Here is a 19,458-nt window from a genome sequence, read left to right on the forward strand (position 1 = left end):
TGTTTTTTCCTTTGTATTACAGGTCTTTTTGTGATGGTCCCTTAGAAAAAAATTAAAATTGGCCAGATGACTTCTATGCTCAGTGAAGCAAAATCCAAATAAATATGTTTACAGGCGCATCAGTTTACTGTTTTTTCTCTATGTATCCCAGAGTGTTACTAACCATAGAAATACTTGCCAAAATCAGTGGGGGGAAAAAATCTGTCTGGTATTGATTGAATATGGTTTCTCATCTGTCTCATGACCTTTTCCATCATATATAATTAGAAATGGAAAGGTCTTAGCTGCATGCTTGCAGCACTCTCCGGAATACAGATAGGTTTGGTTCAGTACTGAGATACAATGAAAGCATGCAGTCCATAGATTCTAGGATTTGGCAATACCTGTAGTTGTTCCTCAAAATAATAAATACAGATCATGCCATTTTCAAGCTGATGCAGTATAGTATCAGTAGGTGTCTTAACTGTACTAGTGTAATATCTTGGATTACATTACACCTTGTAGAGGATAAATATAGTTTACAACCATCTACAGCATAGGAAAACATCAAACCTGTTGATTATGTGATACAATCTTTGTTACTTGCTGCTGCAGGGATATTTCTATGTCAAAGAGTCAACATGATTTGCTAATCAGTGGTTAAGGAGATTATTATGATGGCTGTTTCTGAAAGCATTTATTAGTCCCTTGTGGTGAGTCAAGCGGCTATTTCTGGAAGTCAGAAATCTTAATCAGCCATATTGTCCACAGACTCTTTGCAAGATTAGGGCAATAGCATTTCTGATTTTGAAATCCATAATTTCTTGCTTTTGCTTGGATTGGAAAGGTAAGCTCATTTGGATGAATGTCACTATGTACTGCCCCTGACGCCATATGTACATAAGGAATCAAACCACAGAATCATTTGCCTTTCCCAATATGAAAAGCAAAGATGCTGGTGATGGGACCATCAAAAAGTTAAATATATTTAACTTTCAGATTAACAGCTCTATTTCCATTTTGATATGAAAATACTCTAGCAAAATACCAGACAAGTTGTTATCAGTAAATCACTATCAGCCATCAATAATTGCTATCAGCCACCAATAAAGAAAATCAGTACTTTTAGACAGATGCTTTCTTCCTGGATGGGGTAGGTCTGCAGCTCAACAGACTGTCAGCAGAATGTGTTTGTTGGCCCAATATTTGCCAGTCCTCTATGAAATTGAGAAAAGCCTGATTAAGGATGGAAAAAATAGCTCTTCAGCATGTAGGACGGTGGATCAGTTCAGATGATAAACAGCTGTCAACCTCTTATGCTTGGTTTCTGTGTGGCTTCTAAATGGATCGCTGCTCATACTGCACCAGACACAACTAAAATTAGCACACAGTCACAGGAGAAGCCATTGCACCTGACGGGAGGCTGAAGAGACTGATCCAATATTTGAGATTGTCATCCTCTATAGAAATCTTTTCCCACAATTTACATGAGTCCTTGGACTACATGGAGCATGACACCTGATCAATACGATCTGCCAATCCCGTGCCTTTCAAAAATCATACGCACATACAAAATAATGTTTTAAAACAGCTGACCTTCCTTCATTACTTCAGATACCTCTCAAACCTCTGAGAACTCTGATTAAGCAGTTTGTAAAATGTAAATCTCTCCCACTCGTTCGGACCATTTCAATGTCTGTTTTGGTTTCTGACTTCCCCAGGCACTCTATCTGTTAGATGTAGTATCTGTTCTAGGACAACAGAGTCACTGAGTCACCAAATAAAGGACGTTTGTACTTCAGTGGTATGCAATTGTCCTGGCTGTGAATTTACACAATGTAATTTCTATTGGCATCACTATCAATTATTTCAAAGGTAGCTGTGAACTGAAATAACATTTCACAACAGAGCATATACAGTAGTATTCTAGGTAAAGTTCTTCAATTTCTTTTGACCAGAAATGTATCTGGCTAATAAAACAATAACATGAGTATCAGACTGTCAGCAAAGAACAGATTTGCAGTGAGGATGAAACATGAATTAGTTACATCACATCTGTTAAAATAAATAAATCTCCCCAAAACAACAAAAGAGAAAAACATGAGTTAGTGTTGTTTCTGAAGTCTAAGTCTTATAAAGGAAAAATAAAACAAAGATGGTTTACTTGCAAAAGACATTACACAATGCCACCTTCTGGTTAAAATGTGTAGAAAAATACACCGGCTTTGTGTTGAACAATTGCCTGTTTATACATGTGCACAACTAAATTGTTTGTGTATGAATTTACAACAGTCATACAGTCGACTGTTTGGACTGGCAGATCCCAGTATATCCACTATTGAATTTTCTGGAGTAGTCCATCCCAGACTAAAGGCAGAATGTTGTTACTCAATAGTTAAAGTTCAGTGCAGGTTTGCATCTTTAGACAAGAATCTCTCTATTTCATATTCCGGCAATGGGGTTTGGCCTCCAATTTTTAAACACTCATTTTTCATAGAGTATCAGATTTTTTAATAATGTTTCCTTGTTCAAAGATTTAGCAATTTTGGCAGCAAAAATGTTTTAAAATTAGGCTTTTGTGAATTTTCTCTTGAGAGCCTCATGTGTTATTAGAGTAACATAGTTAAAAACTTTTAACTCTGCAACATGCAGAGACATTTTCATAACAGCTTGGAAATATGAAGGATTTAAATATTTTCCAGTTTAACCAAAATAAAAATAATTTGCCACTGGGGAAGCCAGCAGCACTTTTAAGATACATTCAATACCTCTCTCCTCTCCTCTAGTCCTTTTGAACTGCCAAGCACTCTACAATAATGACAGGATCCAGGTAAACGAATACTACTGCTTATTCAATTTAATAGCTGGAAGAGTAAATACTGGACACACATACACATAAAATTTTTCCAGTACCCCTCACCCAGGAGCAGGGTTCAGCCATTTCTTTTCACTTTTGAAGTGAAAAGATTATTTCAAGGATCTTGGATGATTTCAAGGTACTGAAGTTTTCCCTCAAATCTTCACCCATTCAGGATCATTTGTAAGGAGGGCACACCCATTGTGTATTAGCTGAGTAACCCACCCCTGCAGCTCCAGGCTGCATGGTCCAACAGTGCACTGCGGTCTGCAGAAATCCCCTCTACAGAGGAGACGAGCAAAGGCAGGAACTCAAAGAGGACTTGAGCACAATGAATGAAATTGGTGATTTTTCCCACTTCTGATTCATCAGCCTGTTTCAGAACCCCACCTTCCTCATCCACATTCTCTGTACACACCATGTGAAGGGGAAAGTGGGAAAAGTGTGCAGGGAGAGGCAACAGCCACTGCTCCAAAGGAGCAGCACAGGGAAGCTCCATAAATGCACTGGCATGACCACAGTTATTGCAGCATATTTATACAGTTTCAGCGTTAGAAAGATCAGAATTGTCCCTGGTGGGTAATAAATTCCTGAACAAGAATTTGAGCTCTCTATATTATATGAGAATAAAGCTGACCAATGGAGAGAATTACTGTATTGTAAAACTACAGCAATGAGGGCACTGCAACAATTTCTGGATATTTATTCAACTGATTTTCCTTAAGGAATTTTAATGAGGATTTCACACTCCATAACCACATGCTTTAGATTCTGTCAGTAAAAATGTTAAATGCTTCTGTTAGAGTAATATGACACTGCTTTTTCTGCACTACTGTTTGCAGGGGAATGATATTTTAGCATGTCTATGTTTTTTTCAGATGTACTGGGAAGGTTTTCAATTATTTACTTTGTGGCTGAATCCTTCACTGTGCCACTAGACCCAGACAAAAATGACAATGCCAGCCCCATTGTGGAACAGTTGTGGAAATTCCTTTAGTTTTTCATGCATAAGTTTCCCAGTGCTCACCAAGTAACTGGCAGCAATATTGTGCATAATGCACAAGAAATGCATATGGTGGGATTAGAAGTGGCAAAATCCATCACATTTTACACATAAAGTTCCAAAGTTGAACTCATTTATTTGCAGTTGTGTCCATTCCATGTTATTGATTGCTATGATTACAGAAAGATTAAGCTTTTTGTTCCCAATGCTTAGATTTAATCTCATGAATATGGCAGTGGGATTCAAAGAAAGAAAAGGATCAGTAAAGAGTTTGAAAACTCTGTTTATATTCTTGACTCAGACACTGATCTGTGCCATTTTCTTCATAGGCTTCAGTTTTCTGTGCTTCTCTTTCATTCTTGTCTTGCAGATTGTAAGTAGCATTTTCAGAAAAGATTGTCTCTCATTATGTGCTTCTACTATGCCTTATTTAATGAGGTGACAAATTCATTGAAGCCTCTAAGCTCAACTATACTATACACAATAACATAGTAACCCATAATGCACTGAAATCATCCTTCACAAACTGAAAATTAGAGTTTGTTATTCCAAATTGCCATTCGTTTTCTGTGCTTCTGACAAAACCCTCTGCAGTTGTTCATGGACATGTCCCAGAATTTTCAGACAACATGGCAGTGTTTAAAATGCAAAATGTGAACATATCTCTTAGATAATCTGCACTAAATCATTCATTGCTGTGGCCATTAAAGTATTTCCATATATATGGCATGGTCTGCTATTCCTGCTTGGATGTTTAAAGTAAACAATCACAAAAAGTTAGTAGAGCTATGTGAGCTCCTTATACACAACAACATACATTTAGTTTAAGAAATTAGTGTTTCCACTGATGCTGATGCCAGACAAATGTAATTTATAGTATTGTGAAGCAAAATTGACATTTCAAGTTCAGCTCTAAATTCCTTCTTGGTGTAATACTACAACATTTATGAGACTACACCAGAAACTAAACAGAGTCCAACAACAGTAAATTACTATGTGCCACTTTGGGTTTGGAAATGTGTTGTGAAAGGGAAATGTCTTTCTTACTGTAGACTTTAATGTCTCTCAGTGATGGTAATTAAAGACTTGATTGCACAGACATTTCATGAGAATGGCTCTTCCTTGTTCAGTCATGTCAGTGATAGCAACCAGATATAGGTATTCAATAGGTAAATTTGGGTTAAAACCACTCAGGGGACTAAAACCTGCAATATTTTTCCACACCAACAAGAGGTTATACTTTTCTAAAAACTATATCAGGAAATCATGGCAAACTAAAATGTCTACATATTTGGTTGAAGACAACCTTCACCATTGAAAAGAGGAAAAGAGAAGTGAAAAATGAACTTTGATAGAGGATGAAAGGAAAATCTCAATGACCACCATTGAAGCAAATAAAAATGCAGAGACTACAGAAAGCAAGAAGTATTAAAGTAGGTGAGGATTAAATATGACAATACATATTTTGGAACAGTTATGAATGAGGCTAAAATGAAGAGTAAACTTTCTGTTGTAAGCTATAGTAGTGGTTCAGGAGCGGTACATGAGTCCATGCTCTGCAAATCTCTCTCTAGAAGCTATCCTGCCTTTAAAGAGACACTCAGGACCTTCACAAAGTTGATAAACTCTGAAGGTAAGTCTGGGTAAAGACCTAACGCAAATATATACTGTACATAGCATAAAAGGCAGCATAGGATCAGGGCCTTTAAATTAGAAATTGCTTAGGACAGAAATAGATTGTGTCTGGTTTCCTCTGGGATGTAGCTTGTGGCTGACATCATAAAATGGCAATGAGTGGTAGTGATGGTGTCAGGTATTGCTCATCTGTGAAAATACCTCCAGCTTTACAAAAGGAAGATGCATTCTGCTACATCCCAATGCATGGCACAGCAGAGGCCACAGGAGCAGCCCTCCATGTAGCTCCAATCACAATGACCCCATCCATGCATGTAAAGAAACAGACCATGGGATGAAGCACTGGTCTGCCCATGGAGAGGGTGCAGAACACTCTCCTGGGATCAGCATCATTCCAGGGATAAGGAACTGCAGAGAAGGTGGCAGGAGTGAAGCCACACTGTTTTGAGTGGGAAGAGAACAGGTGCAGTGAGTACCATACCATTGGGTCTTGGGGTGAAAGGATGGATTTTAGCCTGTGTTATGTACTTGCCAAGGGGTTTCAGTGGAGAAAATCATCACTCATTTGTGACATACCAGCAGTAAACCAGCACAATATCAATAGCAGTGCCAGACATCTGCTGCTTTGAGGGAAGGTGGAAAAGGGCACTTGGCTCAGCCAGAAGTACCATGTAAGGGGGAGAGGGAGTCCTTGCCAGTAATGTCTGTGGGGACAAACATGTTCTCTGGGCTTATGCCACCTCCTGTCCTCACAGGTATCCAGTTAGAGGAAAAAAGCAATGGCAGCTCTGCCTCATGGGGCTCCACAGCCTCACAGGGAAGCCTCCTTCACTCGCAGCTCTCCCTCAAATCAACTTGCAAATGAGCATGTGGGGAGCTCACTCCTCTGCATGGCCAAGTGAGATTAGAGACAGCATTTCATTTGTGTGGGCCTTCTGGCAAGCACCCACTGAAGTGAACAATTACACAAAAAGTCAGTTATTCTTCTGTTAAAATAAACTCATTTTTTAAAAAAGGAATCAACAAAGCAAATTTTCCATGAAGTCATTAAACAAATTTTAGTTTAAAAGAATTTATCAGCACTGAAGGATTCAAAGAAAGAGAAGAATTAGGGAAGCCATACCCAGTTAAAAAAGAAGAAAAGAGAAGAGAGGGGGGAGAAAAGTGAAAGCGATTTTTTCTGAATGTTTTCCTTAAGCTGAGGAAGTCAAAGTGATGATGAAGAAGAAAGGAAAAATGTGGCATCTGCATAAATTGGCATTAAGCACTTAAAACAAGAAGCTTCAATAACTGTGCAAATTTAAATTTTTGAACTTCTCCTTTCTATCCTTCCTCATTGATATTCGTAGGGCAGTAACCACTATTTGCAAACAAAGATGGAAAACAGTATTTACTCTTGCTGGAAAATGCAGCTATAATTTATTATGAATGCATTCAATTTAGTATGAATCACTTTGTAAAACTTCCATAATATAACCCAAATAACAGCTAGACAAACAAGTAGGGGTTTGTTCATCCAGTCACTAAAGAAAAAGGAAAACAAAATATAATCAGTTGAGTTTGAATCAAAACAGACATTTTATGGTTTTTTTGAAAAATGGGGATTTTTTTAGAATTAAGCTGATTTGTAATGACTTTTTCTTTCCTTTTAGAACTTTTCTTTTTCAGTGACTCATTATTAAATACTAAAGATAAGTTTATTTAACAAACATCAAAAGTAAGCATTCTAGCATTCCTAATTTTTTCTTCTGAAAATTCAGGAATTAAATTATTATTTTTTTTATGTAATATCTGTTTTACTCTTTGTTCATCTGAATTTAACTGCTGTTGATTCATACTCACAAGCAATTTCTGTCCCCTAAAAAATGCTGGTTTATACTATTACCCCAAAATTCACACAATTTCAGTAGGAAACAGGAGCTACTTCCTATTTGTCTGGAGTTCAAGTTTGCACCTGAAGACTCAGGATATGTTTTGAAAATGAGTGTTTATTTGCTTGGCTTGGCCTGACTTTGCTTGGTTGAGTAAAACCAGGCCAACTTTCAGTAGATCCTGGAGTGACTTAAATATTTGACTGGAAACTCCTGAATGTCTTTCTGAGGAGTTTCATGCTGAGTGCTAAAATCTCTCAGCAAGTGAGAATGACTCTTCCTGTCAGGTCTACTGGCTCTGAAAGGTCCCAAGCACTGGACAAGTTCATGCAGACCTTCCTGTAGTAGAGACAAAATAGAGATTTACCTCCTCAAATATCAGGATTCAGAGCTGGGCTATACCTACCAGAGGGGGCCTGATAAGGAGTCTGCCCTTAAGGCTGCTGTTAGAGTGGGAAAAACAAGGGAAAGTGTGCTGCTGGGAATGGACATCCTCCCTCTGCCCCCAACACTTGCAGCTGCTCCAGACACCTCAGCAGAAGGAAAGAGTTTCCAAGCTGTGGCAGAGGGAAGCTGGTGTAGGCATGCAGCAATGATGGCAGGTGCCATCACGGAATGTGGGCTTCCACATCCTGCCTCTGGCAGTGGCCAGGAGACGCTGGGGAAGCATGTAAGTGAGGACAAGCATGCAGTAATGTCCCCCTGGCTTTGAGCACTCTGTGAGCTGCAATGCTTTCTGAGCCAAAAACAGCATCTCTGTGTTCTACATCCCTCAATGGGTTCCTCTTCTGTGGATTTATCTGATTCCTTTTGAAGCCATGTAAACTTCCAGCATCCTCAGACACTTGGCTAATGCCATCAACAATATAACTATCCTTTCTGCGAAAAAACCCAGCTTTTTTTTTGTCAAATCTGCTATTTCATGCACCTATTTGTGCTACCTCTCTACACACCTTCATAATTTCTGCTCCCTCCTTCTTCAGACAAATTTTTCCTATCAGTATACCAAGTTATGTAATCAATCTTCATCTGGAAATCATTTCATAGCTTTGAGCATCCTATCAACCTTTTCTGAGAGACAAGGGATAAGAACACATGCAGTCTTCAATATATGTCTAACTCATAGACTTATAAAGTACTTTCTATCCTTTTCTTAATAATTCCAAGTGTCAATTCCAGAGTCAACTCCTGATGCATCAGTTTACATCTTTACATCCACATGGAATGTGCTCCCATCTGCTATGTTTTCATTCAGCCAGAACCTTAAGATACTTTCAAAACTACCCTGAATTGCTAGTTATGTTTCATAAAGCTGTGTCACCTCATTTTGTTGACTCCCTTAACCAGACCTGCATGTATTTGAAAGCACAGAGTTCAGCAATGATCTCTGTGTGTTTCCACTGGTGCATCAACCAGGAAAGCAAAACAATCAACCTTTTATTTTATTTTTTACCTCCAGACTGTCTATTTAAACATGCTAGGATCCTTCCTTTTGTACCACAGCACTTTATTTCCTTATAAGCACTTGATGAGAACTTCCTCAAAATATTTGTGGAAAATCCAATAGGACATATCAACAGGATTTTCCAGTCCAATGTTGACTGATTTTTGCTGATTCCTTCAAAGAAATGTACAATTTTTAAGAATAATTCCCTATGTAAACACAAGGTTTGGATCCTACCTATAAATCATATGTAAGTATGTTCACTGGTTCTGTTCTCTCTGGTAACAATCACATTAATATATGCTCATTGTTTCTATTCTTTATTATAGCTACTACCAACTTGCTAAATGCACTTGTCAGATTTGCTAAGATTTATATACCCTCAACTCCTCCATCAAGCCTTTTTTTTTTAATTGCATAATTATTTCTTTTCATAAGCAAGGGGGAAGTTTTAGAAGACTGGATGCCAAAATTAATAGTTCACTCCTTTCACAGCTAACTTCCTATATAACTCTGAAGTGAGCACCACATGCTCTGGATGATTTGTTGCTATTTCTAGTTTTAAAAAGTCCAAGTTTTATATATATATATATAATTTATATATTCCTTCCTCAAAAATAATTATTCCTCAAAAATAATTATTTCTTTCTTAATGTCTTATGATGACTTGGGTGATAGTAATCCTGATTTCAAGGTATTTTTTATAACACATCAGAGCTATTTACACACAGTCACCACAGAGAGCATGAGGACTGGCCAACCCACAGTGAAATATCCAGGAAGGATTTATGGACCACAGTGCACTCTCCTCAATACCCTTCCCCTCCTCCTTCTTTGGAGGGAGAACTGACAATGGCTTTTTGTTCATCAAGCAAAACTGGTGTTTTATCATCTGTACCTTCCCCAAAGCATTTGTGAACTCTGAACCACAATCTGGCCCCTTTTGTTTTATTTGCATAATATGACAATTCAGTATAAACATTCCCTGTCTCCAGTAATCTCAGTTTAAGATAGAAAATGGGGTAAAAGTATAGATTCGATATGGCTGAAGCTAAGTTGTATTTGATGTTGTATTTATGATAAACATTAGTGAAATCAGAATCCTTTTTTTGGAGCAGGAGTTGATAAATAAAGCAAAAAAGAATTACAAAAAGTGGAATCAAATAAGCAATGTCTACACATACTTGCTTAGGCAAGTGTGCTGCTCACCACCCAGAGACAAAGGCATTTCCCTCCTTATCAAGGTTGTCACAGGAAAGAAAGCTGCCTCTGTGAGCTAGAATGATACATTGCCCAATCTGAACATTTTGGGGAGTGATTCTGAGGTGGTCAGAGCCTTCTTGCCAAAGAAAGGCCAGATGGTGACATGAACTGTCTGACAGCCATAGCTCCTGCGTGGCTTAAGCATAGAAATGACTCATCATTCCTTCCACCAAAAGCAGGGTTACCAAACACTGGTGTAGGAAAAAGGTAATTGTCAGCATGTGGCACCTGGGCCTGTGCAGCTTACCTCCCACTCACACACAAAGGGGCAGCTCTTCTCCAACAGGATAACAGCTTGACAGTGGAGGAAGGTGTTTTCCATTGTGGGTCTAAGGCAATCCCAAATTCAGTCGTTTGTCTTAAGATCTGAGTTTCAGCTGAAAGTCAAGATCAAGTGAAAATGTTTTTAGCATAAGACCTTTCAAGGGAAAATGGTGATTTAGTTATCTACCTGTAGAATAGTATGTTTCATTAATTTTTCTTTTTAAAGAAAACCCTAGAAGGTTTTGAAACTGTCAAAACTTTTTTCTTAACATTTTTCCACATTTTTTAAAATTTCAGATGTGGAGTTACTTGAAGTATGAAAAACAAAAAAATCTAAAACCTATAAGGTCAGAATTGAAAGCAAGAATTGTGAACCTATAGCAATGTTTCAGCTAGTGCAATCTACTTACCCATTAAATTATATTATTCCTGTTTAAAAATGCATTTTGATTTTTCAATCTGTTTTTAGACAAGAAGAGTCTTTGAAATAGTGGAAATTCACACAGAGCAGACAAATTGATTCTCTTCCTAATTCCAGCTAAAACCTAAGTTCAGAATTGTCCATCATCCTATGCTATTTTTGGTCACATATTAACAAGTCATATAGAGCAGAGGACAGTCTTGTACTTGGGGCATTTTGACAGGTAGGAAAAACACAAACCTTTGCAAAAGAATCCTGAAGCTAAACCTTGAAGTGTGCATTGTGTGTTCACAGCACTCTGGTATCTAACTTTATTTAAATTCAGGAGCCAAAATGTGACCTTGGTGAACTGGGTGGAAGTTTTGCTAGAAAGTTAGGTGGGACCTGGATCTGACCTCAAATTTCTGCATGGAAGTGGCATTGATTTGAGGGTTTGCATCAGCAACACATGTTTTATCAAAGCATCCTGTCTCACTTTCATCCCACTGCCGCTGCCCCTGCTGTTACCATGCTGACCCCTTGTTCACACCACAATTTCGGTTCCCTCTGAAACTGAGATTTGAGTTCAGGATTTTACCAATAACTTTCAAGGTTGTTCAAGCCTTGAGCCCTCTGTTCTTGCACAACCTGGTCCACATTTCTGCTTCCTTTCGTGACCTACTTTCTGTTTCTCATTTATCTCCACTATCCCATCACTTTTTAAGTTGACTGTGTCAAAATATGGGGCTTTTGCAGCAATGACCCCAGTGTGGTGGAACTCCATTCCTCTTGATATCTACAGATTTGGGAGATAAATTCCCTCTCTCTACCTCTCCAAGAATTCAATGCCCTGTCTCATAGGGCACAAAGTGTGGTCAGGCCATGTGATACAGCTTTCATTTCCCCCAGACCTCCTCCTTCTTCAATTTTTTAAAGTGAAGGTCAGACTATGTAAAAGAATCAGAGCTCACAGCAGAATAATTGGAGTCATCTGAGATTCACACAAAGGTCATGTAGGTTAGTGCTTTTGAAGAATCTGTGATAAGGCAGTGCCTGAGAGATATTTGTGATCCAAGCAAATATTTCTGCTTAGTGTAATTTATGGGAGAATTTTAAACAAATTCTAATAGGGACAAAGCCCCCTTTCCTGTGCTTCTTACCATAAAGTTTATGAATGTTGTGTCCAATATTGGACCTGCAAAGTTCATGTCCGCTTGTTTTCCTGAAAAATATTCATTTTAGTTGCTGTTACTACCTCGCTGCTACTGAAAGCTTTCTTCCCACATAAATAGCTTGAAGACACCTAAAGTATCTCTAAGAATTCATTGCTCCTTTAACATATTGCTTTTCAGAAGAGCATGCTTTGATTTTGAGAGAGATACAAATTAACTGGGAAAATGATAATTGCAACACTGTATTGATTTCACTTAGAAAAATCCTTTGGCTTTTACTCACATAATTTTGCATTTCAGAAAACCTGGAAACAGTTGCACTGCTCACAGGTTTCTTAAACTAAAAAAAGGAAAAAATGTCCTTTCATATTTTTCCTATATGACAACAACTTTTTCATTACTGTTCCAGACTATTTTATCTTGGCTTTGAATTTTATTATAAGAATTAATCACACCAGTCAAGCATGTTTCTTTATGAAGGTGTTTCTTACTGTGAAGTATTGTTCACATTACTGTAGATTCTTGAATGACGGCTCCAGTATGGTTAGCACTGAAGGGGGCTGAAGAAGATTTTGTAAGTAACTCAATTATTTATTTTGGTTAAGCAAGACTTAAAAATTCATAAGAACAAACTCTAAGAATATCTAGAGTGTTCTGCTGCTGCCCTTACCAAAGTGCAGTTTTCTGTATTTTTGACCAAACTCCATGGAGAGAAGATTTTAATATAGATCAAGAATGAAGCATATACCTTGTGGGGCTAAATTGCTATGGACAGGAAGTGGAGACCCTGGTGTGGATGAAGAACTTGACCAGATTATCTTGGGGGTTTGTAAAAACATACGAACAAAGAAAGAATATATTTGTGCTGTAACCTTCTCTTAGAAATAACAGTGTGTTTTTCTTTCTGTCAGTGAACACTTCTCACCCAATGCCAACTTGTCATCATATAAGTCAACTTGAGACATTGAGAAAAGAAGCAGACAGAGAAAACTTTATCTCTTGCATTCAGACTTTTTGGAACTGTGAAAATAATAAGCAACAAATAGTAATCTCTATTTTGCAAAAACAGAATTCAAACCTCTGTTTCAGCATTTTTTAGAACTCAAGCAAGAAAAGCACTTTCAAGTGTATATTTGGAAAATCAGCACTCTTTCATTCTATTTACAGTTCACCTTTCCAGCTGTGCAGTGCCCTGACTTGTGTGTGCCATTTCAGGGCAGACAAATGTCCACAGTGATACAACGAAGCTCGAACTTGCATTGAACTTTATCGATTTGCGAAGTCTCTCAGGCTCAGGTGATTTGGACCTTTCAAAGAACCATTCAGTTAAGCCCTGCCTTGGCAAGAACAAATACTTGATAAATGTTTATCGCTTCATACCACACTTCTCTCCTAAGCTGACTGCCATGTCATCAAAACTTCATCAAAAGTTCCACCCAAAAATGGATGGAATTCAGAAAAGTGACTATATCAAAAACACGTGGTGTTTTGCCAAAGGGAATGATTCTTCACCAGTCCCTCACAGTAGGCCTTTACTTTACAAGCTGCTTCCAAAATCCATTTTCTGTGTAGTTTACAGACCTTTTCAGTGATGCAGGATGGCTGGGTTTGCTAACCAGCAAATATATGAGTTGTAAACATTCCTCAGGAGTGCAGCATCCCAGAGCATAAAAAAGGGAATTCTTTTCCCCCACTCTTTTCCAGATCTTCTGAAGTATAACAGATGGTTATTATTATTTCTCCTTTTGGTTTCTATTCCTTTTATCTTTACCCAAAGAATTTCACCACCACATATTTGTATTGTCAAATTGCACCATGGTGGAATTATGCACACTTCTGGAATGTGGGATGATCTCTTCAGTTCTTCAGCCTTCCTACCACTTCCAGACAACTCCTCACTTTTGCTGACATTCTGCTTCTGAGAATCGTCTTTCAAATTACATACATCCTCATTCACCCTAAATCACAATCTCTGCTGCTTAGGGCAGCTTTCAGTTCTACTGTTGTTTTTTTCTTACTTTTCATTTCAAAACATCTGAATATTAAAATACTTGTAATACACAGTGTCCTTCCCCAAAATTTGGTACCAGAGAGCATCTCAATTTGGAAAAAAGACGTGATCCCACAGTATCAGTAGTATGTCACCACCACCACAATTCCAGTGCTATGTCACCATCAGGTTTGTCATTGCTTTGGTACCTTGTTTTCTTCCTCCAGACATAATCCTGTAGAGCTTAAGATTTTTCTGATATATCATTTAGACTTTCATTTTCCTCTTCATGAGATCATGACTGTCTCCTAAGGGAACTATTTTATCCTTCCTTTTCATATGGGCTCCTCAAACAGTAAAATATACCTTTCAATTGTTAACATATTGTGTGATATATATTTATAAATTAACATTGCTATGGAAAAAAAATAATTAAATCTGTGATCAGTTTGTAACTCCTGTAGCAAAAACATCAGCTGGCACTCAATTTGTTAAACTGTTGGTCTCCATTTATACTACTCTACTAGAATTATGTACAATTTATTGTCGGACTCATTTGTTCAGTCTGGCTATGATTAATTTCAAAAATTTCATCATTATTCAAACAGATTTTCCACTGTACATAGGCTTAATATTGTACTCCTATAATACCTGTTTGATAAACTATTTGTGCTACTTCAGCAGAAATATTCTCTATCAGTAGCATTTACACTACAAGACCATTAATCCTGAGAAATAAAGCAAGACACATTTTATTCACATCTTACACTCTTCTGAAGATAAACATGTTTATCAAAATTCTTGTTATGGTTTGTGTTGGTGGGATGGGGTTAAAGAAATGACAAATTCACTTTGGGAAAAATACTTCTTCAGAATCCTTTACCCCACTTGTGGTCCCAAGAACTATGCCTTCAATGTGCTGGAAAAGATTTCTATATGAGGAACAGGAGCACGAGTTTTAATTTGAACAAAACAGGTATTATAGAGGAAGCTGCATATGAAAGCAGCAAAAAGCCTTTGAGGTTCAAGAGGCCTTTATTATCTTCTTAAGGGGCCTGTTTAGCTCAGGCACGAAAAGTAATTTATATACATTTAGTCTTCTTTGTTTTCATAGGAATAATTAGTTCTTCCTGTTGCATTTTTTCATCTGTTGTTACTTTCTCCCCAGTGCCGTTTAACCTCTTTGTAACATATAGTTACAAAACATTGCTTGCAATGTTAATTTCAAAGATGTATCCCAACCTCCTTTGAAGGCGGCTTCAGTTCAGCATCTGCAGCATTTCTCCCCCATTGAGATTTTCCCCCAAATTTAGTTAGCTACAAAGAGGACTGAAACTGCTGACAGTACAAAAAGCAGAAAATGCAGGGTCTCACAAATGTGAAAAGGAACAGGTAAGCAATGACAGCCTGACTTGTGGGTTATTGTAAATTGCATACACTTCTGCGGAAAATTATCTCTCTATCTAATACGTATCAGAACATCCTTGCTACTCTAGCTTTACTTACACAATTCAAATGTCAATCTGGCAAGCTCAATAAAGAGCCAATGTGGCAGGTAAAAGAGGCATGTAGAAATGGTCTCATATCAATGAATTGATGTGAAACTTCGATTTAAAAATTAAATAATCCAGAGATGGCTGAATTATGTGTGTGATTAATCTCTCACTGAAGCTGAGAAGCTGAGAGCAGAATGTAGCGAGTGGCAATCCCTAAAATGAATGACCTCTAGCAATTCATAGAGGACCATATTATAGGAAAGGAGACTATTCTTTCCCAAAGTTGTCAGCCTTCTGTGTCTAGCTCAGGTTTGTGAAAAGAAGCTGGGCATTTTCTCTTTCTTACACTTCCTTCAATAACACACAATGCTTCTGTAATTCAAAATTCACTCTTTACATTGATACTGATTGAAGCAGAATATGATCTAGTTTCCTTTTCCTCTAGTAAGCTGGTTTATATCTGCTGCACAGAAAATAAACCATAAAAATGTGGTTTTGTCAGTTTTATGCAAGCAGACAGGACTGAAAGACATGTGGGGTTAAAGGTTGAAACACTTTCAATTCATCATCCAGCCCTAGCTCTCAAGTATTTGCCTGTTCAATTTTGCAAGCACAAGACAGCAATTATATGTGGAAATTGAGAAATCAGAACTCTTATCAAGCTCAAGTATTTGTATAAGGGCACAATTTCAGGGGGAAAAAAAAAGTGTGTGTAAGGTCATATACAAGGACTGCAATGTGGTTTGAAAGCGCCCCTGAAAAATACAGAATCTGTTAAATATTTGCTGACCAGAACCCCTATACCTGTATGTGAGGCGCAGTGATTCTTAAAAATGCCTTTCAAAAAGATAAGCATTTCTCCATAAGTTTATGGATAGGGAATTGGTTTTTTGACTACATGGTGCCTCTGAATATTTCCAAGAATTATTATTATCTGGTTCCACAGGGATATAAAATAAGTGAAAAGCACTGAGTTGAACATTCCATAAGCATATATAATGAGTATTTAAGCTCTGAAAATTGTGTTCACTACAAACAACTACTAGGTTTTGCTACATTTAAAATCATATGGGGCTTGATTTTCAGAATAGTCTCATTTTGTACTCATAAGAAACTGTTGCAATTTTCTAAGCAAAAATTTGCACAAGTGTGTTATTCCATGACTGATCCTCCTTCCAAAAATCAAAAGCAAAAGAAGGACTTACCTGTAGATATGGCGATTTAAACTATCCTTTTTTTATTTCCATTTCTTCTTATTTCAGTGTCAGCTTTCTCACTCTTTCCCTTGATCCATAGGTGAAACCAACTTGCAAAGTCTTCCCCCTACTCAGATATGAGTGACTATCCCACAAACAAAGAATCTACAGGATACAGCTCCTACAGACTGAAAGCCAGATTGTTAACCAGGGACTCTCTGCATCTCCAGTTCATCAAAGCCTCTATTCTGCTTATAAAAAAATTGTAGCAAATTTAGACCTCACTATTTCATTTATTCATTTATTCATTTATTTATATTTATTCATTTAGACCTTGTGATTTAAACAAGATATTGCAAGTTCATTCAGCAATGCTTGCTGAAAGCTGATGGCCTCTTTCTAAAGACAAAAAGACAGGTAAATGCTTATAAGCTAATTGTTTCTCTGCTTATCTTCAGAACACGTGTCATGGCCGTGTGGAACCCAGGACTGTGGCAATCCTTTTAATAGGAGCTGTAAGACCCCAAACCTTTTAATTCATTTTACCCAACTAAAAGGCTTCCTTTTCAATCAAAGAATTTTCTGCGGGATGGGAAATTCAAGAGCTGACTCTCACTTTCTGGAAAGTTAAGTTGTGCATGAAACTTGCAAAGTTTGCTTGTAGTGATTGGACACCACTGTCCATTTTCTGTCTCATATACTGTCTGTGCAAACCAGGACAGTATATATACCACAGTGTTGCTCCTGGCTTTTTTTTTTTCATTGTCACTATCACTCTCTTGAAAAGTTAGGATGAAAACTGTTGCTAAAGTGATTTGGGGATGGATGGTGAATTAAGCAGAAATAGTTCCAGTTAAGTCCGTTCACAAAGTGACTGCTCACAACTGACTATGGAGAGCTGTCATTGGCCCTCAGAAAGAATTGAAAGTCAGTTCCAAAAAGAAAACTTGGGAATGCTTTGAGGTTTACCAAAACCACATCCTTTTTTAAGTATGCTTATACATTAGAAACAGCGTTCACTTAGGGGTAGGACAATGTCCTACTTTTGTATCTGCAGAATGTCCAACACAGTTCTACAATCAAAATCCCCTCTGCCAGTGTTACTTCTTTCACTCCAGGGCCCAATGTCTAAGGAATACCACCAGAAGCCATCTGACAATATTAACTTCTGTCTGCCTGACACAAACTATGCCAACAAAACCTTTTGCATTTCCTTGACTCCTGAAAAATGGGGAAAATGAGCCAAGTATTTGTCTAACATCCAACCATGTTGCAATGAGGAGTGGGACAGTTTGTTTTCAGAGAATGCACAGATTAGGCTGGTTTCAGTCTCTTATCAAAGTTTCTGCTGTGTTTTGCTGCAGAGCATGTCCCCAGCCACATGTACCCCAAAATGTAAATTCAGGGGCAGAAACAGTATTTTGCAAAAGGAAGCAAAGTTCCAAAGGAAGCAATTTTGAATAATGAAAATTCAAGTACCAACACTACTCAACACTACTATTAGAACAGTAGTAACTGGAACATAAGTGAAAACTTAAGAGCAGTTTGGATACTCATCTTCCTATACTTCTTCAAAGTAACTTGCTGATGGAGTAGCATGATGCTTTAAAGGTAGTTATCCTTGCCATGTTTTTTTCAGGTTCATTTTTCATTTTGGATATCTAAAGTACAGTGAAAGCAAAGAAAAGAAAAGATGAAAAAAAACTTTCATTACTAAAAGAATATTTATTTTAGTCATCTTGATTAGCCTAAGTTGTTATGTCAAACAATTTTTATTCTGTTTATGGAATATAACACCTCTATAGGCCAGATGTTCAAAATGTGCCTGAACTCAGTGTCTAGTTATTCAAAACAAAATCTCTTGCATGAACCCCTTTTCCTGTTGGCAGTTGACAGCAGAAGTGATTGAAATGGCCTTTACATCAATCAGGTTATTAAAAAAAAAAAAAAGAAGGAGAAAAAAGCAGACACAAATGGAGCACAGGAGTTCTGGGTTTAAAAGTTGTTATTTGTTAACACAAACAGTAGCTGACAAAAGAGAACATGAAAGTGACTTTGGCATATATGAATGGAGATCACACTTAAGTCTCTGAAAATCTGACCTGCACTAAATTTGCAAATTGTTTCTTTCGCTGCCCGAACAGTGTTGTACTTGTTACATAGTAACAAACTAGATTTGATGTTAACTGTGCCTGATAGTTTAGGTATTTTTATCTTTCAGAGTTCTAGTTTTAGGGCCAAATCAATGCTGTGGATCCTTCAACTGTACTGGAAATCTCCCGTGAATATTTTTCCCTCATTCACTGAATATTCTCCCCTCATTACACACAGTGAAATTCCATTAATATCAATACTGGTTTGGTGTATAGAATACACAATACAGATCTATACTGAAGTTCAAGGATCACGATTTTGCTTTCTGTATTAAACTTCAGCTCTTTTATTGATTCTTTTTCTGCCCACTTTCCTCAAGGATAAAACTAAATTGCTTGCAGACTTCATTATAAAACTATAAATTGAGGGCAAAAGAAAAAATCAATGATGAAACCTGTAGTGATTAATATGTCAAACAAACAAACAAACATTCCCAATTTCCCTATGTCTTATTTGCTCATTTTGTAAGAGACACTGAAAAATAGCCTTAAAAATGTAAAAGTGAAATATTGTCTTCTTTCTGGGGAATTGAATCCACAAGTTTAAATCATTAAACTATAATTATACTCAGAACATTGGAAGGATTTACAGTAAAAATATCAAGTTGAGATTAAGTCAATAAAATTAATCACTCGTAACCCTGAAGGAGTAAAAGGGTTGAAAAATGCTACAAAATTGAAAGCTACCATGAGCAAAGGGACTCAGGGAATTCATTTTAATTTACCACAGCCAAG

Source organism: Camarhynchus parvulus, chromosome 2 (assembly GCF_901933205.1).
Source record: "Camarhynchus parvulus chromosome 2, STF_HiC, whole genome shotgun sequence".
Classification (NCBI taxonomy): Eukaryota; Metazoa; Chordata; class Aves; order Passeriformes; family Thraupidae; genus Camarhynchus; species Camarhynchus parvulus.